Source organism: Cydia splendana, unplaced genomic scaffold (assembly GCF_910591565.1).
Source record: "Cydia splendana unplaced genomic scaffold, ilCydSple1.2 scaffold_46_ctg1, whole genome shotgun sequence".
In the NCBI taxonomy this organism is placed as follows: Eukaryota; Metazoa; Arthropoda; class Insecta; order Lepidoptera; family Tortricidae; genus Cydia; species Cydia splendana.
In genome coordinates, this window is record NW_026946889.1 from 811607 (window position 1) to 837214 (window position 25608).

The window sequence follows — 25608 nt, forward strand, 5'->3', positions numbered from 1 at the left end:
CACGACCATTTTCGAGAACTGGTGCAGGTGAGTATTTGTAGTACGGCACTTCGCAGTCCACAAGGCCGTATAGAAGGGCAAGCTGCTGGTGAATAATTCTGGCTACAAGATTATGTCTGTGCAAGTACTCGCCGTTAGCAAGATGAGAACAACCGGAGATAATATGCCTGAGTGACTCTCCGGGACGGCGGCATGCCCGACAAATGTCGACCGTACCGTCCTTCAGGATATATCTCCGGTAGTTATTCGTCATGATAACTTCGTCCGCAATTGCACAGGCAAAACCCTCGGTTTCTCCGAAGAGGTCCCCGAATCGTAGCCAGTTCACCGACGCGGGCAGGTCTACATCGGGTCCCATGAGGGCCTTGTAGAACCGCCCGTGTAGCTGCTTATCCTTCCATACCGCCTTGCGGTCCTCGGTGCTTAGTACTGCAAGTTTGCGCCAGTTCTCGTTTGCCAAGGAGAGCGGCGTGAGACCCCTGTCTGCTGCCCCCACATCACGATGCATCCCACACTCGTTGTTGAGGAAATAATTCCTGAGATTGTATACCTCACGGTTGTGGAGATTTTTGGCGTTTAGAAAGCCGCGACCTCCACATTTCCGTGGGATATACAATCTCATAACAGACGAGCGTGGGTGCAGCATACGGTGTATGGTGAGCAGCTGACGAACCCTCCGATCCAGGGCGTCCAGCTCGGTCTGAGTCCACCTTAGTATGCCAAGGGAGTATGTGAGTAGAGGCATTACCCAGGCGTTGAAGGCGCGCACTTTGTTGCCTCCTGACAAAAGACTGTTAAGTACTTTTGTGAGCCGACTGAAAAAGCGCTCCTTCACCGACCGTCTAATACCCTCGTCCTCAATACCCAACGACTGTGACATACCAAGGTATTTGTAGGTTTCTGATTCAGAGATGGATCTGAAAGACATTGTCTCAGAAAGTTGTAAATTTGTTGAATTTATAACTTTTCCCCGCTGTACATGTATAACTGCACATTTATCTACACCAAACTCCATGTTGATGGAACTACTGAAGACTTCGGTGGTTTTAAGTAGCTCCAACAAGCCTCGGGTGTTTGGTGCAAATAATTTGAGGTCATCCATGTACAGAAGGTGAGAAATAACTTCACCCTCTCTCCGAAGCCGGCAACCTAGTCCCAAATCCTTCAGCAGGGTGCTGAGGGGATTCAGAGCTAAGCAGAACCACAGGGGACTCAGACTGTTGTCGCCCTGAAAGATTCCTCGCTCAATCCTTATAAAATCCTGCGGGCCAGGGCGCTCATCCCCGCCTCCTGGTTGACGAAGGACTGTGGTCCATTGCCTCATACACGCGCTTAGAAAGGCTCTTAAAGCTGCATCAACTTTATACAGCTCTAAGACCCTCTCCAGCCATGAGTGAGGCACCGAATCATAGGCCTTCTTGTAGTCAATCCAGGCTGCTGAGAGGGTCCCCCTGTTCCTCCGGATATGTTGGCAGATGGTCATGTCTATGAGGAGGAGCTCTTTAGTACCACGGGACCCAACCCTACATCCATTTTGAGCAGAGGCCAAAATATTGTTTGCGACAATGTGCGCGTTGATTTTTGCTCTCAAAATGGACGTAAGGAGAGTGTAGGCAAGCATGTTATTATTATTGTTTTTATTGTTCCGCCGGCCGAATATTCTGCGGTCGGATACCGAATATTCGGCCGACGGTCAGGCCGAATATCCGGTATCCGACCAAACAACTATCCATTGCATCTCTAATTGAGAGTGGCAACACTGTCGTAGGTCGTATTGCCCTTTTCTAGCATATACGTCCCTCGCTCCTACACTCCCACCACACAGGCAGGTTGCTTTGTCAGTTATACAAGTATTACAAGGCAAATTTTCAAATCATTGGCTTGCTGTTTTTCCATCTAGAAGGTCGTGAAGCTAAACTGCTGGTGAGTTTTTGAATTTGTACCTCAGTTTAGCTGACTATATTGAAATAGTTATTTATTTTACAAGGGGGCAAAGTTGTTGTTTAACCGCTCGTGCTAATATTGATACTTGGGCAAACATGGAATTGTGGTAAATACTTGCTTATGATTAGCGGAAACTGTCCGAGGTGCTTGGAATCAAAGTCAGCAATTCACAACACAGCTGTTTATTAGCACAAGCACAGAAGAAAGTCAGCACACAAGCATAGAAGGTGAAAGGAACACAAAACAAGCGAGACAAGACAGAATAGCGTAAAGGTTTCGGAGCGCAAAGCGACGTGCGTCTAGTAGCAAGCGGTTGGATCGACTGGCTGCGCGGGGGGCAGCGGGCAGCGCCCGCGCAGCCGGTTGGGAGCAAGAACAAAGGATGACGTCCGGCGCCCTGTCTCCACTATACGTAACTACTATGTACGGATGTCGTCCGTCAATTAATACTCGATATAAAACACACAATATATATAAAATAAAACTACACAAATTTAACATGTGACGTGGGCCCCCACATCACTCCCCTCCTGAGACCGTCACTACGGGCGATAATAACATGGCCGACGTATTTCGCGACCTGACCTTGTTCTAGTTACCACTGGGTCCTTCGTCATGCTTACTCTGGTTTCTTCGGGATGATTGTTGCTATCAATTACGTAGGCCGGTTTCAACCGATCTATTGATACAGAAACCTGTTTTCCCTTAATAATTAGATTGAAAACCTTGGCATCTCTTTCTAGCACTTGATGCGGTCCAGTGTATGCAGGTTGTAGAGCGCCGCGCAATGCGTCCTCCCTCAGGAATACGTGGCTGCATGTGGCTAAGTCTTTAAAAACAAAAATTGACTTATTGTCATGGCGTGCAGCTGGCGATGGTCGAAGTCTTTTAGTTGACTGGCGAAGACGAGCTATGTAGTCAGTGATATCCGTAGTTACTGGCATATGTGGCTCAAAGAATTCGCCTGGCAATCGTAAGGCTTCGCCATATACTATTTCGGCTGACGATGCTTGTAGATCTTCCTTGTATGCGCTTCGGGCCCCCAAAAGGACCAGCGGTAACGACTCCGTCCATTTTTCTGCAGCGTGACAAGTGATTGCTGCCTTGAGTTGTCTATGCCATCTTTCCACGAGGCCGTTGCATGACGGATGATACGCAGTGGTTGTCTTGTGTTGAAATCCAGATATTTGGGCAAGATGTTTAAACAAAGACGACTCGAATTGGCGGCCACGGTCCGTGACTATTTCTTCTGGACATCCGAACCTCGAGATCCACGTGGAAAGTAGGGCCTTGGCTACGGTCTCTGCAGTTGCATCTGTTATTGGTACTGCCTCGGGCCATCTTGTGAACCTATCTACGGCAGTAAGGCAGTATCGAAATACCTACGAGGTCTATGTGTACTTGTCTGAATCTAGCGCGTGGTAGTGGGAATGTTCCTGTAGGTGCGGAGACGTGTCGCGATATCTTGGACCGCTGACACGGCAGGCAGCACCGTGACCATTCTCGGCAATCCTTCCTCATTTCAGGCCATACGAAACGTTCTGCTACTAACTTTACTGAAGCGTTAGCCCCTGGGTGGCTGAGACTGTGAAGGCTGTTAAAAATCTGTCGTCTAAAAATCTTCGGAACGTACGGCCTTGGGCTTGTCATACTAGTATCGCAATAAAGTTCGGCGTGTGTTCCAGGAAGCTTGATTTTTGTGAGTCGTAATGACGTTGTTTGCTGTAAGAGCTGGGCCAGTTCCGGGTCTTCGGCCTGGCTTTTGGCCAATTGCTCAAGGTTCACAGGCGATGAAATTTCCTCGATACGGGATAAGGTATCGGCTACAACGTTATCTGTACCAGCTATATGTCGAATATCCGTTGTGAACTGCGATATATAATCAAGATGGCGGTATTGGCGAGGTGGGCATTTCTCCTTGCGATTGTGAAACGCGAATGTTAGAGGTTTATGGTCGGTATAAATCGTGAAATTGCGTGCTTCAACCATGTGTCTAAAATATTTCACAGCTTCATAAATCGCTAGCAACTCCCTATCGTATGGTGAATATTTTTGTTGCGCCGGGCTGAGCTTCCTTGAGAAGAATGCCAATGGTTGCCAAGAACTATCCTTAAATTGCTGTAAGACCGCCCCAATGGCTGTATCGGATGCGTCACATGCCAATCCGAGCTTAGCGTGGCAGTCTGGGTGCGCAAGTAACGCAGCCTGGCAAAGACTGTGTTTGCAGTCATTAAAAGCTTGTAGTGCTCTGCCCGTGATGTCAACAGGGTGTGAGCCTTTTACTGGGCCAACCAAGAGGGAGTTAAGTGGTGCTTGAACTTGAGCTGCCCTGGGGATGAAGCGTCTGTAAAAGTTCAGCATTCCTAAAAATCTTCTTAACCCCTTAACGTTCTTCGGTACTGGGAAGCTGGAAATGGCTTCGACCTTGTCGGACAGGGGTTTGGTTCCTCTAGCTGTTATGGAATAGCCCAAGAAGTTTATTTCTGACACGCCGAAGATACATTTCGATGTATTTATTAGCATGCCGTACTCAGACAGTCTCGTGAATATCTGGCGAAGATGGGTCTCGTGCTCTTCGCTGTTTCTTGAGAAAATGAGGAAATCATCGAGGTAGGCGTAACAATTGTCCAATCCTCGCGTCATTTCGTCTACAAATCTCTGAAAAGTTTGCCCTGCGTTTCGTAATCCGAAAGTCATATACGGGAATTCAAATAGTCCGAACGGTGTGGTGATGGCGGTTTTCGGTATGTCTTCGGGGCTGACCGGTATCTGGTTATATGCCTTTACGAGGTCTAACTTCGAGAATATCTTGCATCCGGTAATGTTATGTGCGAAGTCATGTATGTGGCGTATAGGGTACCGGTCCGGTATGGTTCTTGCGTTCAGCATCCGGTAATCCCCGCAAGGTCTCCAACCATTTTCCTTCTTGGGCGCGAGGTGAAGGGGAGATGACCATGGACTTTGCGACGGCCGTGCAGTGCCATCCCTTAACATGGCTTCAAACTCTTTTTTTGCTATCTGCAGCTTATCGGGTGCTAGCCTACGCGGAGAGGCGGAGACAGGAGGTCCGGGGGTGGTTTTGATAAAATGCACTGTATTGTGTTTTGGCTCTCGCTGTATGCCTGATGGTCGTGTTATCTCTGGGAATTGTTTCAGTATGTCGTGGTATGTGCTGTCACCGCCTACTACTTTAATCGAGGACAGGTTGCTAGATGAATCTGGTAACATTCCCGTGACATGCAATGAGGTTGTGCCGTCGACTAAACGCTGGAGTCGGATGTCGACTAAGAGGTTATAATGACCTAAGAAGTCGGCACCGATGATGGCTTTAGTCACGTCGGCCACGACAAATCGCCAAGAGTAATCTCGGCGAAGGCCCAAGTCCAGAGTAAGGTTGACGTAACCGTACGTGTGTATTATTGATTCGTTAGCTGCGGTCAGTTGAAAATCGGTCTTTGGCCGGCGTTGTTTGAGTGCAGAATGCGGGAAGACACAGAGGTCACTGCCAGTATCAATGAGGAACCGTGTCTTTAATTTACGGTCTGTTACAAACAAGCGGCTAGAAGCTTTGGGACAATCATTGGCCGCCATTACTGATTGCCCGAGTAGTTTTCCGAGCCGAAATCACACGGTTTAATGCATTTGGTAGCCCTTTTCCCGTATTTAGCGTGAAACCAGCAAACTGGAAACTTGCGGTAGCTTGAGTTAGATCGTTGCCCCGACCGGCTACGGGATGGTTGATAAGATTGCGAGCGGCGTGGGGAGCGGTTGTTACGGTCCAGCTTCATGTGCATTGTTTGCATTTGCTTTTTGAGTTCGGCTACTTCGTTCGCTAATGATTCCATGTGAGATCCAGGCACGGACGTGGATGTAGAGGCTACTTGAGCTTGAGGTGAGGTTGCCAAGTCTTTTATCCTATCTGCCCGTTCGGCGAGAACTTCCAAGCTGGTATCAGGCTGTCCTGCGATAAAGGTCTGGATATTCATAGGAAGACGCGTTGTCCACAGGGTTTTTATAAAATCCTCAGGCAAGGTTGGGCCTCCCAGGCTTTTTAGGTGCCGTAGAAACTGCGACGGTTTTCGGTCCCCAAGCTCTTCGTGCATTACCATCTGTAGTTGCTTCTTTTCCTTTGAAGCCGTGAGTCGTTTGATTAATTCCGCTTTTAATTTGTCATATTTTTCCGTGGCAGGAGGGGAAATGACAATGTCTTTCACTTCTTTTAAGTATTGTTGGTCTAGTTGACTTATGACATAATTAAATTTCGTCAAGTCCTGTGTAATATTTCCTACATGAAATTGCCCTTCTATTTGGGCAAACCAGATTTCCGGCTCCTCCGGCCAAAACGGTGGTACTTTGACGCTGACCCGGCAAATCTCGGTTGAGTCAGTGGAAACGCGCAAAGTTGCCTGCGTGCCACGCGGCTCACTGCTATCGCGCTTTCTTGTTTCAGTCTCGCTATCCGACATATTCCGGGTTATTCACTGTGTTCCGTTTATAAATGCTTCCGTGTCCAACGGGGTCACCAGTGTGGTAAATACTTGCTTATGATTAGCGGAAACTGTCCGAGGTGCTTGGAATCAAAGTCAGCAATTCACAACACAGCTGTTTATTAGCACAAGCACAGAAGAAAGTCAGCACACAAGCATAGAAGGTGAAAGGAACACAAAACAAGCGAGACAAGACAGAATAGCGTAAAGGTTTCGGAGCGCAAAGCGACGTGCGTCTAGTAGCAAGCGGTTGGATCGACTGGCTGCGCGGGGGGCAGCGGGCAGCGCCCGCGCAGCCGGGTGGGAGCAAGAACAAAGGATGACGTCCGGCGCCCTGTCTCCACTATACGTAACTACTATGTACGGATGTCGTCCGTCAATTAATACTCGATATAAAACACACAATATATATAAAATAAAACTACACAAATTTAACATGTGACGTGGGCCCCCACAGAATCTTGAGCGTTGCGAGGGTTTCAAAGCACGAGGGTTAAACAAAATTTGCCCCAAGTGAAACACAAAATGTTTCACCACACCAACCCGAAGCAAATATTAAATGTAAAAATACCAAACAAAATCAAATACAAATGAATGTTATTAAATATTTATCATCCAAAATCATGATTTAAAAGTCAATTCTACCAGCAAACATAAGAAAACAACTCAAAATTTGCATTTGATTACTTTGCCTCACTTGTGAATAAAATCACGGACTAGTCTACTAGGACGAGCAATCGCCATATTGAGTAGCGTGACTTTATATTTAGTTCCCAAAAGTACAGCAGATGTCTCTAGTAGTGTCAAATGTTGCAAATGGTTGCAATAAGTGTGATTCTGTATTAATGTCATCTGACGGGTTTGAATGACAACTATCGTCATGCTCTCGTCTTGCCTCAATGTTGATAATAGATTTCGTGAGATGGCGCTTCGACCATACCCGTACTTGCCCGTACTGAGGGCCTACCGCGAACCACGTTCGACGTGTTGCCCCTCTGTCGCACTTGTAAATTTGTACGTAAGTGCGACAGGGAGGCAACACGTCGAACGTGGTTCGCAGTAGGCCCTCTGAATGCGTTTCGTTTGACGCATATTTTTTGAAGCTGTTTGATATCAAAAAAATATATAAATATATTCATACGGATAATAGCATTAGCGATGTCTTATTAATTTTAATAACTGTAATACATTTTTCTTTCACATAATATTAATGTTACCGACGCGCGGTAACACGATACATTACATTTAAGTATTTTTACCTATTTGTAATATATAGATGGTCAAGCAAATCTTGTCAGTAGAAAAAGGCACGAAATTCAAATTTTCTATGAGACGATATCCCTTCGCGCCTACATTTTTCAAATCTGTCGCCTTTTTCTACTGACAAAATCTGCTTGACCAAGTATATTTGATAATTTTTCGAAAATTAAAGTTCTATTTTTCTATTGACATAATTATTTATTTACACTGGGTACCATGACAACCTCAAATATTATACTCGTAACATAATTATATTAATTATGTAATAAAAAGGTAAGTAATGCTGGATATAGTAACAGTTAACTACCTACAAAAAAGTGATAGATATCTTCGAAAAGTCGAATAGAGTTGGACCAAGGGAAGTTTGCAGCGATTTTGATAGCCCATGCAGTGCAAGTGTTATTTACACGTCATAATTTCATAGAAGTTTGACATTTAAAGGCCTTTGCACACCGGCTTGCGTGTGCGTGACTTGCAAGGCCCCAACGTTGTCTGTTCACTTTGACGGCGCAGCAACTAGTATCTCTTCTCTCTCCTCGCTCTTTTAACAATGCCATTTGTCAAAAAAGGACAACCATACTGTTGACAAGATGAACTACTCAGAATCACGAGTTCTTTCTATCCTAATAGGAGAAAAAAAGTGTCCCAAGGTTTTTTCCCATTCCGTTACCATTTTTTCATAGACTTTGTATGGCGGTTTCGGAATGGAAAGATCGAAAAATGTATGGAAATCTTTGGACACTTTTTTCTCCTATTAGGATCAAAAGAGCACATGATTCTGAGTAGAAATAACACAAAAAATCCCAATTTTGAAAAAAAAGTGTAGGGGACAACTTTAAATAAAATGGCCCATGTGTGCTCTTTTAGGGATGTGAAAAGTCGATTTTAATCATGTTATATATCGATAAACGCTACACAGTGGAACGAAATAGCTATTAATTGAAGCTTCAATATCTTCGTTAAACATAAACATAATTAAAATGCTAATGGATACTGAATATATTAGAAGACAAACAATAAGAATATAAAACTAAAACTAACTACAATTAAAATAACTAAAACTAAAAATTAAAAATACCTATCAAAATTTGGTGCCCTCGGGAGGGTGCCCAACACGCAGGCAGCGTTCCCGCGCTGGATTGCAATTGAAATTCTCTGCGCGAGAAAGCTGCCCGCGCGGGGGTCGCCCGTTGCCTCCCTGTGGAGCATCTGTGCGCCTCTGCCCCACGAACCAAGCGTCTCGACGCCAAACGCGACGAAGTCGTATTGGGCGCCGAGACAGCTGTACTTGGCTACCTTTTGACGCTCCCGAGTGTCCGCCGCCGCGCCAGCACGCCTGCTGGTCGATGGGACGTAGGACGCCGCTAGCGTGTCAGCGCAATATATTAGAATATAATAAAATAATTCAATTATTGCGGAACACATATTTTAGTAGGTATTTATGTATTTTAATTAAATATCTGAACTTTCCCTTCGTTCCCTGCTGGGGCGTGACGATAAAATTGTAATCTGATAACCACAATAAAGAATAAAAGCGTTTTTATTCATTTTAGGTATCGTTAAACCTTTGAAGTAAAATTAAAATTGCAAGAAATGTCGATAGTTTATCGTTATGACTTTATCGACATGGCTACAGCAAGGTGGAGTTACATTGTTAATCGTACACTAAACAAAAGTGGTTACAGTGACAGCTCGCTTAGACGTAATCTTTAAGTATATTATATCTATGGTGACGTGCACGTGCGCGTACGCCGCGCACACGCACACGTCATGCAAGCGGTGTGCCGTCTCTCATAAGGATCTGTATACTACAACGCCGAACGCGCACGTGCTCGTCACGCACACGCAGCCGCGCAGATTTTCGATCAGTTTTGACCACCTTCGTTTTATATTTTTATTATATGCTTTATAATATTTTACATCCCACTGTAAAACTCCCGTGTGATTATCTTGCTTAGTTTACGTAAAATATATTTTTTTTTGTAGATGAGGTCAATGGCCTTAAGAAATCATGTTTATCGGTTTATTTCCTAAAGTATTGTCAATGTGGCCGCAAGTTTTATTACTGAGTTTAAGTAGAGTGTAATTAAAATAAGGTAAACTATCATCATACATCATCATCATATCAGCCTTTTATCGCCCACTGCTGAGCATAGGCCTCTCTTCGAGTACGCCACTTATCCCGGTCCCGAGCCAATCTCATCCAGAAGTGACCCGCAGTCTTCCGGATGTCATCCACCCAACGAGCCAACGGACGCCAGGCACTCCTTTCGTCTGTAAGCGGCCACCATTCCGTTAACATTTTGGCGCACCTGTCATCACTCTGCCTGGCAACATGTCCCGCCCAGCTCCACTTGAGTTTGGTAATGACGTATCCGACTATAATTCCTAAACTAAAATAGACTATAAACTATAATTCCTCAAAATTTCAAAAGCTAATCTTGCGGGATTTAGGATTTATAACATTTCTAAGTTTTTTTCCTATTTCTATGGAAATAGGGTTGTCAAGTTTGAAGTTAAGAAATAATACTTCAATAGGTATAGTTTTTGACAAAGAAAATTTTAAATTTAACTCTTTATTGAGAATTGTCATAATTCATCATCATTATCATCATCATCCGAATGAATAAGAATTTCTTCTTCTATCTTGCTGCTTTTGACATGTTTCGACAGCAATTTGTGTAACGTTCTTCACAGTCATGTGTGAACTTGATAACAATTTTTTAGAGTTGCGTACCTCAAAAGGAAAAAACGGAAACCTTATAGGATCACTCGTGTGTCTGGCTGTCCGTCTGTCACAGCCTATTTTCTTCGAAACTACTGAACCAATTAAGTTGAAATTTGGTACACATATGTAAGTCTGTCACCCGAAGACGGACTTGTAACGTAAATAAATTAATTTTTAACATAGGGGGCACTTTTGGGGGGTAAATGAGACGATTAAAAAAATGACCATTCCCCCCGCCCTTTAGCTCCGAAACTACTGGGTCTAAAGTTTTGAAAAAAAAAATACACAAAATAGGTCTTTACCTATAGATGGCAGGAAAACCTATTAGAAATATGCAGTCAGGCGTAAGTCGGACTTAATTACTTAGTTTTTGATCTGACCCCTACGGGTTTTTAAAGACATTTCACTTACGTTTCACATCAAAAAATACATATACGAGGGACGCCTTCCCAACACCACATCATATTCTTCATCAGAGATATGTCACAGTGGCCTGATATGGCCGTTCGTTCTACTATAGAGTTAATGCTTTTCAGGCAAGCGTAACAACAAAATACTCTACACTCAAACAACAACGAAAACACACTAAACAATCTAAATACTTGATGTACCAAATAAATGCTTAATTATTACAACAATAAATATTTTATTGTGTTACTACGGTTTTCAGATACGGCCGCTTGTGTTTCATTTGGATTTACAGACATTTTAACTATGTAGGTACACCACCGGAGATAAAGGTGACAGCCCTGACCCAAATATTAAAAAATACATATTTCGGCAATCCTGCGTTATTTTCGTTCAATTTTTTTTTCAGTACTGCCTATCGTAGCATAGAACCGTTTTGTTTAGAAATAAAATGCTAAAATTGTAGGATTATCGAGAAAAAAAATTATTTTTCTATATGTAAAAAAAATATATATATCGCCATTCTGGATCATAGATTAAACTTTTTTTTGATGAATGAAATACCTCAGAACAGCCCTAATAGATCTAAAATAGAATATTTAAAAAAGATGCACGTAAAATGAGAAATTACATTTCTTAGGTTTCTATGGACATTTCTCGAGTTTTTGATTATCTCCAAAACTATGCATGATAAAATTTTGGACCTTCACTTTGAGCATTAATTTGATGAGGTTAATGCGATGAATTAAAAAATGAAGATAGTCAAAACTGATCGGAAATCCCACACTGTGAGCCGGTGTGCAATTATTGTGTGCCTTAAAATGACACTTGCACTGTATGGGCTATCAAAATCGCTGCAGACTTTTCTCGGTCTGACTCTAGGTAGTCATGTTAAAGAAAATGAATACAATATGTACTTATGTATACAATTCATCACAAATTACAATACCTATTGACATCTTCAAAAAGTGATTTATCCTGTCGGGCCTGATCAAATTGGTCGATTTGATCAGAAATGTAATTGGCGTCAATCTCCAAGTTTAGATTTATGGTGATATTAGAGCCCTCTAAATTGAAAAAATGCCCCAGAACGAAAATACTGGCCTCACAAATTGGTATTCTTGCGTCCGCACCTCATTTTATCGGTAATATCGTTCATTATCGGCGGGTGAATTCGGCGAGCCAAATTGGCGTTTGCGTCCGCACCTCTCGATTCGATCGGGCAATTTAATCAGATTGGCGAAAAATTGTTTAATCTGGATACACCTTTACGTATCAAATATATCTTCGAAAAATCGAATAGGTAGTCATGTTTTCGGACATTTGGGACCGACCATGCACGACCACAGCGCCACCTAGCGAGCGCAACTTTCTATCTTTCTTTCGCGAGATATTCTGTCACAAAACTTTCAAACGAGAAGTAAGTAAACATCGTAATAATTTCAATGAAATCTAATGATGTTACAGTATATTCGACATTTTTGGACGATGGCTGTATTGACAATTACATTAGCATTGTGGTTTTCAGTTAAAATGAACGTGCTTGTGACGGGAACAGGGTTTCGTGCCATAACCCATGAAATTGTCTTCCAGCTCGAGACAATGAATAAGGGCAAAAATTTGGTGTTAGCTGGGCACGTACTGGAGGTGCCAAGACATTTGGCAAGGCGCCAGGCCAGGAGCTACATAATCAAAGCCCGAGTGGTTCGTCAAGCCTCTGTGACGGCGACTGCGTACAAGGCAGCCTTAATTCTTAATATCAATCGTCATGTTACTAGTGTAACATGCGATTGTGTTTATTAAAAAAGTGGCAAATGCAAGCACATTGCAGCATTAATTTACTACATCAATCACCACCACTAAAACCAGCCAGGAACAAAAATGGGGCAAGCCAAGTGTCCCACAATTTACGAACGAAAAGTATTCCAAAGGGAGATACTTCCACGAAATGTATCCTACATCAAAGAAACACAAGTGTGAAGCTTTTCAGTTCGATGTCTCAGATTTAAAGGAAGATTGTGCCTTAAAACGTGTACTTACTGGAAGCTGCTGAAATAAATTGTACAGAAGATATTGAAATTTCCGTTAGCAAAGTTATCCAAAATTTAGTAGAACACACTGATATTAATATTCAAAAAGAAGATTGTGTTACATGTCTTGAAAACATTAGTATTTTTAGAAAAGAGTTTGATGTGTACCAAAGTGAAGCTAGTCTAGTTATAGAAAAAACATTAAAAAACTTTTATGAAGCAAATGTTGTGTTGGCAGATAAAGAAATTTTTAAATTATGTAGTGACACAATAGAACAATCAATGTGATTGTTCGCAAAGATCAGCCTTGGTTGTGCACTAGTGTAGACGGTGTTGTTATACATATGCAATGAATGTGTCAGAATGTTAGTAGAAGTCCTGTATCTTGTAAAAACCAACCTATTGTAGATTTTGATAAACAACAATATAATTAGTGTAATATTTGCAGTTTGTGAATGATCAACCAGAACTAAAAAGAAGCAAACCATATTATATTATACCCAAATTCAAGTGCAAGTGTATGACACTGGTATGACTATTATATGTGTGATTTCTTTATATATTCACCAAAAGGTAGTTGTATTGTATAGTAAGAGCAGACAGAGACGAAGACTTTATTAAAGCAGCAATTCTAAAAAGTGAAGAATATTACTTCGCTCATTATCTACCGCTCTTGTATTCTACAAGAACAAACCAAACTTTGAGTGAGAAAAACCAGCCAAAGCATAGTTTTACAGGTAAAAATATAATCAATACAATGTTAGGTAATTAACTTTTAAAATATGTAATAAAAGGTAAGGTACTACTGATCTCAATAAGTACAGTTAGCATCATTGTCATACAGGCATGAAGCATACTGATTAATTAAGTTTAGTTAAAAATAATAATTTATATGTTTAAATGTTGTTAACTCAAAATGTTTATTACTGTTTTTTTTTTATATGTAAGTATAGTAAAGTAGCCGAATATTGCAGTATCACACTTTGTTAAAATTAGCAATACACATACCTAGCTGTAAGTAAGGAACTCAACATTTTAATATCTTAGAATCCTAGCATACCTAAATATTAACCTGGCCTTATTTGATTGTTTTTGTTTTGTTTTAATGTTTGAATCTTTAGACTATGTTTGATTCTGATGGATGTATTGTCCCTATCGCATAAGCGTTTTGGCATCCTTAGCTGTAAGTTTATGCATGTGACTGAAATAAAGAAATATATGACAAATGGTATGTACAGTCGAGTTCATAAATATGTATAAATTTCTTTACCTTTATCCATTGTAATATGGTGAAAAAATGTACACACATTTATGAACTTGACTGTACATTAGACTTATGAAAATGTTGATCAGTCCAGTGCTTGGTCATATTAAACCCTAACCTGACTGACACATTTTCATAGGTCCACGGGCCCATGTTATAAATATGTGGCGGTCAATGTCTGTGGTTCCTTATGCTCCATGTGCAATAAGGGTCCTTCAGACATGAAAAGTCACATAACATTTACAGGTTTTGTGTGAAATAAAAACAAATTTAAATTAAAAATGTTTTAATAGCTTTTTAAATAATGTAAATATTGTAAAAAATAACTGTTGTTTTATTTGTTTGAAAATATAGGTGGTTGCAGGTTTACCAGTACACAACAAACATGTAATATATCATCAATATGATAAAATAAATTTACAGGTATTTTATGTAGTATCTGATAAATTTTTAAGTGCTGCATTATTCTTTCGGCATGAATTCTGACTCGAGCTATTTTATAAGTTGCATCGGTCTCTTCCCTTGTAAATTCACCTTTATTCTGGAGAAAATGTGGCATAATAATAGCAATTTCTTTTCCACTTTCATCAATTACCTTCTTTATTGCCGGAAATCCCTTATCAGCCAATACAATAAAAAAAATAAAAATAAAAATCGTTTATTTCAGATCATTGATCCATAGCGTTATTAGTAGGTATAAACTTAAAAACTATGTTAATTACTAAAAATAAAAGAACGAATGAAAACTATAATATAAAAATAAAAACTAATGACTAAAAACTAGTATTTGGCAGATGTGTGGCCATTGCGAGACGAGGAGCGCAGGTTGCCATGCTCTATTTAGCTCTCCCAATTGCCACCTCCACCCAAAACTTTGTAATCGGGCAGTCGAGGCGCTCGGCCAACACCCTGAGAAGACTGTTGCTGCTGCCGCGCACCCGCCTCAGTATCCCCATTTTCTAAGTAGTCGACTAATCCTGACTACCGTTATTTGGGAGACACTTTTTCTTTCACCACTTACTTTTGACTTGAACGAAATGAAGCCTCTTGGAGTAATACTAATAAGCACTTTTTATAGAGTGAGTAGCAATACACACGATTATCAACACTTGATGGTACTTCTATAGGAAACTCTGTACAATCAATAATGACTAGTGTTACTATACTCCGGACGGAAGCATTCTGGCATTGTCTGCTGCACAACATTTTTGTCTGGCCAAAAAACCTAATTTGATGTACCAGCTGCTATTTCTTCAACATACGAGCAGAATATTCTTGACACTGTTTTCCAGCAATTCAAAGTCACTTGTATTAGTTATATTAATAGCATTAACTGCTTCTATTTTTTTCGCGTTTCTTCGTTCCATATAACGTTGAAACCTCGATATTGCCGCATTTTCGTCAATCCGTTTTGTTTTTTACTGCGGGGGAAATATCCTTGGAACATAACTGGGACTGACTTGTTCATCAGCCTTTCTACCACCGATAAAGTGAGCACTGCAAATTGGGTGCCATAGAGATCCATCGGAACTGTAACAAAATAATTCACATAAATCAAATGATTGCGTATTTAAGGAAGGTAATATGATTTTAGAGGTTAGGTTAGGTGACTTACTTTTTTGTCCTTACGGCAATTATCCATTTATTGCGCTGTTCTTGTTTCCACACTACTTTTGGAAATTTATAAAATTTGCAGTCACTACTTCTGCTAGTGTTTACACGATTAACAATAACACATCTTGCTGTGAAGTGAAGACCATTTTTATCTAAAACATCGAATGTTTACTGCAAAGCAAAGCAACTAACTCACACAATGACACGTGTACAGATGCGCTGTTCACACATAGAAACGCAAATGATGCGGTAGTTTACAAATTATTGCGCCATCTATCCGCTCGTATAAGAAAAACTAAGAACTACACCAACTACACCTAACAACTACAACGTCTACAACTCTTCTAGTGGCAGCGACCTCTTGCGGAATACACTACACAACCTACAGCCCGCTGAATGACAAACGCCATCTAAGTTTAATACAAAAATAATGTTTTCTTCCGGGGTACGCTACTCAATATGGCGATTGCTCGTCCTAGTAGACTAGTCCGTGATAAAATGTAACTTTGCTGTCAGTTTTTGAAGTGCAAAGTAAGCCTTTCCGAGCTGGTGTGGTGAAAAACAGTTTCTAACGGCTTATGCCGTTCGAAATAAATAATTAAATTTTTCACGCCACTGTCCGGAAATGTGGCAATAGATGGTCTAAAACCAAGCTGGAAAGTAGGCAATAGCTGTAGCACCTGAACCACCACTACTACAATGTTTCATTGTTATTATCATCTGTCATTGGTGACAGTTCGCTAGAGTAATGAATATAATTTAAAACATAAAAATCAATAAAAGGTCTTTTTTGACGCAACTTTTTCCTTCAAAAATAAATTTAGGTTATTTATAGGACCAATTTCTTGTTTAAAAAAAAAGAAATGTCAAACTATTCATTCATTCAGTCAGTTCATTCGATTCACGCTTAAGGCGTTTTTTACTTTTGTAGCTGTTTGTGGTTTTTTAGCAAAAACGCTTCTATGTTTAGAGTCGGTTTGAAGCAAACAACAGAAAAACGCCTCTTAAATGTGATAAAAAAGTAAAAAAAGGCGGGATCGGAAAATTCTCACTGAATTGGATAGTACTATAAAATATAAGAAACACGTATCTACGCTCGTTATAAAAACGAGTTCTTCTAGTGAAGAAAATGATGTTCTTACGCTGACGCCAAAAATTCAAGAGACAGCACAGGCAGTGGCTAGTAATTTGCTACCAGAGAAATCGCTGGCTAGTACTTATAGTTATGCAAATGTTTTCTTATTTCCTCGCAGTAGTCGTGAAAAGCACTATGTAATGCCTCGGGCGGAAACGCTAAAGATGGATTCGTATTATTCGAGCAAACTCACTCGTCCATCTTTTAGCGGTTTTCCGTCCTCTCCTACAATGTACTATAGTTGTCCGTTAAATTATCTAACAAATAAAAATGATCCGGAATAGTGATGTGAAAGTGCAAGAGGATATTAGAAAGAGAGATGCCTAAGAGTACCATACCATAATGAATACATGTGTCTTAGCTGTATATTGTATTGTTATAAATAATGTTAAAAATGCTTTATGTTGTTAATGTGTTCCAATTTGTGCCGCTTTGGCATTAGCTGTAAGGTGCAATTTGTTATTTGAAATAAATAAAATAAATGTTAATTTTACAAAATGTACCTATCAAATTGTATACTTTACTAAATATCTCTCTCCTCACGGGTGTTACAATAAAGGGTGTACGTACTACATAATTAATTAAACACTCATAATATAATTATATTACAAACACATAATAAGTATATCATAGGATATGTATAATCACATTGGTTTGGCGTCTTCCCACCACCAGGCCACGGACTAGTCTACTAGGACGAGCAATCGCCATATTGAGTAGCGTACCCCGGAAGAAAACATTATTTTTGTATTAAACTTAGATGGCGTTTGTCATTCAGCGGGCTGTAGGTTGTGTAGTGTATTCCGCAAGAGGTCGCTGCCACTAGAAGAGTTGTAGACGTTGTAGTTGTTAGGTGTAGTTGGTGTAGTTCTTAGTTTTTCTTATACGAGCGGATAGATGGCGCAATAATTTGTAAACTACCGCATCATTTGCGTTTCTATGTGTGAACAGCGCATCTGTACACGTGTCATTGTGTGAGTTAGTTGCTTTGCTTTGCAGTAAACATTCGATGTTTTAGATAAAAATGGTCTTCACTTCACAGCAAGATGTGTTATTGTTAATCGTGTAAACACTAGCAGAAGTAGTGACTGCAAATTTTATAAATTTCCAAAAGTAGTGTGGAAACAAGAACAGCGCAATAAATGGATAATTGCCGTAAGGACAAAAAAGTAAGTCACCTAACCTAACCTCTAAAATCATATTACCTTCCTTAAATACGCAATCATTTGATTTATGTGAATTATTTTGTTACAGTTCCGATGGATCTCTATGGCACCCAATTTGCAGTGCTCACTTTATCGGTGGTAGAAAGGCTGATGAACAAGTCAGTCCCAGTTATGTTCCAAGGATATTTCCCCCGCAGTAAAAAACAAAACGGATTGACGAAAATGCGGCAATATCGAGGTTTCAACGTTATATGGAACGAAGAAACGCGAAAAAAATAGAAGCAGTTAATGCTATTAATATAACTAATACAAGTGACTTTGAATTGCTGGAAAACAGTGTCAAGAATATTCTGCTCGTATGTTGAAGAAATAGCAGCTGGTACATCAAATTAGGTTTTTTGGCCAGACAAAAATGTTGTGCAGCAGACAATGCCAGAATGCTTCCGTCCGGAGTATAGTAACACTAGTCATTATTGATTGTACAGAGTTTCCTATAGAAGTACCATCAAGTGTTGATAATCGTGTGTATTGCTACTCACTCTATAAAAAGTGCTTATTAGTATTACTCCAAGAGGCTTCATTTCGTTCAAGTCAAAAGTAAGTGGTGAAAGAAAAAGTGTCTCCCAAATAACGGTAGTCAGGATTAGTCGACTACTTAGAAAATGGGGATACTGAGGCGGGTGCGCGGCAGCAGCAACAGTCTTCTCAGGGTGTTGGCCGAGCGCCTCGACTGCCCGATTACAAAGTTTTGGGTGGAGGTGGCAATTGGGAGAGCTAAATAGAGCATGGCAACCTGCGCTCCTCGTCTCGCAATGGCCACACATCTGCCAAATACTAGTTTTTAGTCATTAGTTTTTATTTTTATATTATAGTTTTCATTCGTTCTTTTATTTTTAGTAATTAACATAGTTTTTAAGTTTATACCTACTAATAACGCTATGGATCAATGATCTGAAATAAACGATTTTTATTTTTATTTTTTTTATTGTATTGGCTGATAAGGGATTTCCGGCAATAAAGAAGGTAATTGATGAAAGTGGAAAAGAAATTGCTATTATTATGCCACATTTTCTCCAGAATAAAGGTGAATTTACAAGGGAAGAGACCGATGCAACTTATAAAATAGCTCGAGTCAGAATTCATGCCGAAAGAATAATGCAGCACTTAAAAATTTATCAGATACTACATAAAATACCTGTAAATTTATTTTATCATATTGATGATATATTACATGTTTGTTGTGTACTGGTAAACCTGCAACCACCTATATTTTCAAACAAATAAAACAACAGTTATTTTTTACAATATTTACATTATTTAAAAAGCTATTAAAACATTTTTAATTTAAATTTGTTTTTATTTCACACAAAACCTGTAAATGTTATGTGACTTTTCATGTCTGAAGGACCCTTATTGCACATGGAGCATAAGGAACCACAGACATTGACCGCCACATATTTATAACATGGGCCCGTGGACCTATGAAAATGTGTCAGTCAGGTTAGGGTTTAATATGACCAAGCACTGGACTGATCAACATTTTCATAAGTCTAATGTACAGTCAAGTTCATAAATGTGTGTACATTTTTTCACCATATTACAATGGATAAAGGTAAAGAAATTTATACATATTTATGAACTCGACTGTACATACCATTTGTCATATATTTCTTTATTTCAGTCACATGCATAAACTTACAGCTAAGGATGCCAAAACGCTTATGCGATAGGGACAATACATCCATCAGAATCAAACATAGTCTAAAGATTCAAACATTAAAACAAAACAAAAACAATCAAATAAGGTCAGGTTAATATTTAGGTATGCTAGGATTCTAAGATATTAAAATGTTGAGTTCCTTACTTACAGCTAGGTATGTGTATTGCTAATTTTAACAAAGTGTGATACTGCAATATTCGGCTACTTTACTATACTTACATATAAAAAAAAAACAGTAATAAACATTTTGAGTTAACAACATTTAAACATATAAATTATTATTTTTAACTAAACTTAATTAATCAGTATGCTTCATGCCTGTATGACAATGATGCTAACTGTACTTATTGAGATCAGTAGTACCTTACCTTTTATTACATATTTTAAAAGTTAATTACCTAACATTGTATTGATTATATTTTTACCTGTAAAACTATGCTTTGGCTGGTTTTTCTCACTCAAAGTTTGGTTTGTTCTTGTAGAATACAAGAGCGGTAGATAATGAGCGAAGTAATATTCTTCACTTTTTAGAATTGCTGCTTTAATAAAGTCTTCGTCTCTGTCTGCTCTTACTATACAATACAACTACCTTTTGGTGAATATATAAAGAAATCACACATATAATAGTCATACCAGTGTCATACACTTGCACTTGAATTTGGGTATAATATAATATGGTTTGCTTCTTTTTAGTTCTGGTTGATCATTCACAAACTGCAAATATTACACTAATTATATTGTTGTTTATCAAAATCTACAATAGGTTGGTTTTTACAAGATACAGGACTTCTACTAACATTCTGACACATTCATTGCATATGTATAACAACACCGTCTACACTAGTGCACAACCAAGGCTGATCTTTGCGAACAATCACATTGATTGTTCTATTGTGTCACTACATAATTTAAAAATTTCTTTATCTGCCAACACAACATTTGCTTCATAAAAGTTTTTTAATGTTTTTTCTATAACTAGACTAGCTTCACTTTGGTACACATCAAACTCTTTTCTAAAAATACTAATGTTTTCAAGACATGTAACACAATCTTCTTTTTGAATATTAATATCAGTGTGTTCTACTAAATTTTGGATAACTTTGCTAACGGAAATTTCAATATCTTCTGTACAATTTATTTCAGCAGCTTCCAGTAAGTACACGTTTTAAGGCACAATCTTCCTTTAAATCTGAGACATCGAACTGAAAAGCTTCACACTTGTGTTTCTTTGATGTAGGATACATTTCGTGGAAGTATCTCCCTTTGGAATACTTTTCGTTCGTAAATTGTGGGACACTTGGCTTGCCCCATTTTTGTTCCTGGCTGGTTTTAGTGGTGGTGATTGATGTAGTAAATTAATGCTGCAATGTGCTTGCATTTGCCACTTTTTTAATAAACACAATCGCATGTTACACTAGTAACATGACGATTGATATTAAGAATTAAGGCTGCCTTGTACGCAGTCGCCGTCACAGAGGCTTGACGAACCACTCGGGCTTTGATTATGTAGCTCCTGGCCTGGCGCCTTGCCAAATGTCTTGGCACCTCCAGTACGTGCCCAGCTAACACCAAATTTTTGCCCTTATTCATTGTCTCGAGCTGGAAGACAATTTCATGGGTTATGGCACGAAACCCTGTTCCCGTCACAAGCACGTTCATTTTAACTGAAAACCACAATGCTAATGTAATTGTCAATACAGCCATCGTCCAAAAATGTCGAATATACTGTAACATCATTAGATTTCATTGAAATTATTACGATGTTTACTTACTTCTCGTTTGAAAGTTTTGTGACAGAATATCTCGCGAAAGAAAGATAGAAAGTTGCGCTCGCTAGGTGGCGCTGTGGTCGTGCATGGTCGGTCCCAAATGTCCGAAAACATGACTACCTATTCGATTTTTCGAAGATATATTTGATACGTAAAGGTGTATCCAGATTAAACAATTTTTCGCCAATCTGATTAAATTGCCCGATCGAATCGAGAGGTGCGGACGCAAACGCCAATTTGGCTCGCCGAATTCACCCGCCGATAATGAACGATATTACCGATAAAATGAGGTGCGGACGCAAGAATACCAATTTGTGAGGCCAGTATTTTCGTTCTGGGGCATTTTTTCAATTTAGAGGGCTCTAATATCACCATAAATCTAAACTTGGAGATTGACGCCAATTACATTTCTGATCAAATCGACCAATTTGATCAGGCCCGACAGGATAAATCACTTTTTGAAGATGTCAATAGGTATTGTAATTTGTGATGAATTGTATACATAAGTACATATTGTATTCATTTTCTTTAACATGACTACCTAGAGTCAGACCGAGAAAAGTCTGCAGCGATTTTGATAGCCCATACAGTGCAAGTGTCATTTTAAGGCACACAATAATTGCACACCGGCTCACAGTGTGGGATTTCCGATCAGTTTTGACTATCTTCATTTTTTAATTCATCGCATTAACCTCATCAAATTAATGCTCAAAGTGAAGGTCCAAAATTTTATCATGCATAGTTTTGGAGATAATCAAAAACTCGAGAAATGTCCATAGAAACCTAAGAAATGTAATTTCTCATTTTACGTGCATCTTTTTTAAATATTCTATTTTAGATCTATTAGGGCTGTTCTGAGGTATTTCATTCATCAAAAAAAAGTTTAATCTATGATCCAGAATGGCGATATATATATTTTTTTTACATATAGAAAAATAATTTTTTTTCTCGATAATCCTACAATTTTAGCATTTTATTTCTAAACAAAACGGTTCTATGCTACGATAGGCAGTACTGAAAAAAAAATTGAACGAAAATAACGCAGGATTGCCGAAATATGTATTTTTTAATATTTGGGTCAGGGCTGTCACCTTTATCTCCGGTGGTGTACCTACATAGTTAAAATGTCTGTAAATCCAAATGAAACACAAGCGGCCGTATCTGAAAACCGTAGTAACACAATAAAATATTTATTGTTGTAATAATTAAGCATTTATTTGGTACATCAAGTATTTAGATTGTTTAGTGTGTTTTCGTTGTTGTTTGAGTGTAGAGTATTTTGTTGTTACGCTTGCCTGAAAAGCATTAACTCTATAGTAGAACGAACGGCCATATCAGGCCACTGTGACATATCTCTGATGAAGAATATGATGTGGTGTTGGGAAGGCGTCCCTCGTATATGTATTTTTTGATGTGAAACGTAAGTGAAATGTCTTTAAAAACCCGTAGGGGTCAGATCAAAAACTAAGTAATTAAGTCCGACTTACGCCTGACTGCATATTTCTAATAGGTTTTCCTGCCATCTATAGGTAAAGACTAAAGGGCGGGGGGAATGGTCATTTTTTTAATCGTCTCATTTACCCCCCAAAAGTGCCCCCTATGTTAAAAATTAATTTATTTACGTTACAAGTCCGTCTTCGGGTGACAGACTTACATATGTGTACCAAATTTCAACTTAATTGGTTCAGTAGTTTCGAAGAAAATAGGCTGTGACAGACGGACAGCCAGACACACGAGTGATCCTATAAGGTTTCCGTTTTTTCCTTTTGAGGTACGCAACTCTAAAAAATTGTTATCAAGTTCACACATGACTGTGAAGAACGTTACACAAATTGCTGTCGAAACATGTCAAAAGCAGCAAGATAGAAGAAGAAATTCTTATTCATTCGGATGATGATGATAATGATGATGAATTATGACAATTCTCAATAAAGAGTTAAATTTAAAATTTTCTTTGTCAAAAACTATACCTATTGAAGTATTATTTCTTAACTTCAAACATGACAACCCTATTTCCATAGAAATAGGAAAAAAACTTAGAAATGTTATAAATCCTAAATCCCGCAAGATTAGCTTTTGAAATTTTGAGGAATTATAGTTTATAGTCTATTTTAGTTTAGGAATTATAGTCGGATACGTCATTACCAAACTCAAGTGGAGCTGGGCGGGACATGTTGCCAGGCAGAGTGATGACAGGTGCGCCAAAATGTTAACGGAATGGTGGCCGCTTACAGACGAAAGGAGTGCCTGGCGTCCGTTGGCTCGTTGGGTGGATGACATCCGGAAGACTGCGGGTCACTTCTGGATGAGATTGGCTCGGGACCGGGATAAGTGGCGTACTCGAAGAGAGGCCTATGCTCAGCAGTGGGCGATAAAAGGCTGATATGATGATGATGTATGATGATAGTTTACCTTATTTTAATTACACTCTACTTAAACTCAGTAATAAAACTTGCGGCCACATTGACAATACTTTAGGAAATAAACCGATAAACATGATTTCTTAAGGCCATTGACCTCATCTACAAAAAAAAATATATTTTACGTAAACTAAGCAAGATAATCACACGGGAGTTTTACAGTGGGATGTAAAATATTATAAAGCATATAATAAAAATATAAAACGAAGGTGGTCAAAACTGATCGAAAATCTGCGCGGCTGCGTGTGCGTGACGAGCACGTGCGCGTTCGGCGTTGTAGTATACAGATCCTTATGAGAGACGGCACACCGCTTGCATGACGTGTGCGTGTGCGCGGCGTACGCGCACGTGCACGTCACCATAGATATAATATACTTAAAGATTACGTCTAAGCGAGCTGTCACTGTAACCACTTTTGTTTAGTGTACGATTAACAATGTAACTCCACCTTGCTGTAGCCATGTCGATAAAGTCATAACGATAAACTATCGACATTTCTTGCAATTTTAATTTTACTTCAAAGGTTTAACGATACCTAAAATGAATAAAAACGCTTTTATTCTTTATTGTGGTTATCAGATTACAATTTTATCGTCACGCCCCAGCAGGGAACGAAGGGAAAGTTCAGATATTTAATTAAAATACATAAATACCTACTAAAATATGTGTTCCGCAATAATTGAATTATTTTATTATATTCTAATATATTGCGCTGACACGCTAGCGGCGTCCTACGTCCCATCGACCAGCAGGCGTGCTGGCGCGGCGGCGGACACTCGGGAGCGTCAAAAGGTAGCCAAGTACAGCTGTCTCGGCGCCCAATACGACTTCGTCGCGTTTGGCGTCGAGACGCTTGGTTCGTGGGGCAGAGGCGCACAGATGCTCCACAGGGAGGCAACGGGCGACCCCCGCGCGGGCAGCTTTCTCGCGCAGAGAATTTCAATTGCAATCCAGCGCGGGAACGCTGCCTGCGTGTTGGGCACCCTCCCGAGGGCACCAAATTTTGATAGGTATTTTTAATTTTTAGTTTTAGTTATTTTAATTGTAGTTAGTTTTAGTTTTATATTCTTATTGTTTGTCTTCTAATATATTCAGTATCCATTAGCATTTTAATTATGTTTATGTTTAACGAAGATATTGAAGCTTCAATTAATAGCTATTTCGTTCCACTGTGTAGCGTTTATCGATATATAACATGATTAAAATCGACTTTTCACATCCCTAAAAGAGCACACATGGGCCATTTTATTTAAAGTTGTCCCCTACACTTTTTTTTCAAAATTGGGATTTTTTGTGTTATTTCTACTCAGAATCATGTGCTCTTTTGATCCTAATAGGAGAAAAAAGTGTCCAAAGATTTCCATACATTTTTCGATCTTTCCATTCCGAAACCGCCATACAAAGTCTATGAAAAAATGGTAACGGAATGGGAAAAAACCTTGGGACACTTTTTTTCTCCTATTAGGATAGAAAGAACTCGTGATTCTGAGTAGTTCATCTTGTCAACAGTATGGTTGTCCTTTTTTGACAAATGGCATTGTTAAAAGAGCGAGGAGAGAGAAGAGATACTAGTTGCTGCGCCGTCAAAGTGAACAGACAACGTTGGGGCCTTGCAAGTCACGCACACGCAAGCCGGTGTGCAAAGGCCTTTAAATGTCAAACT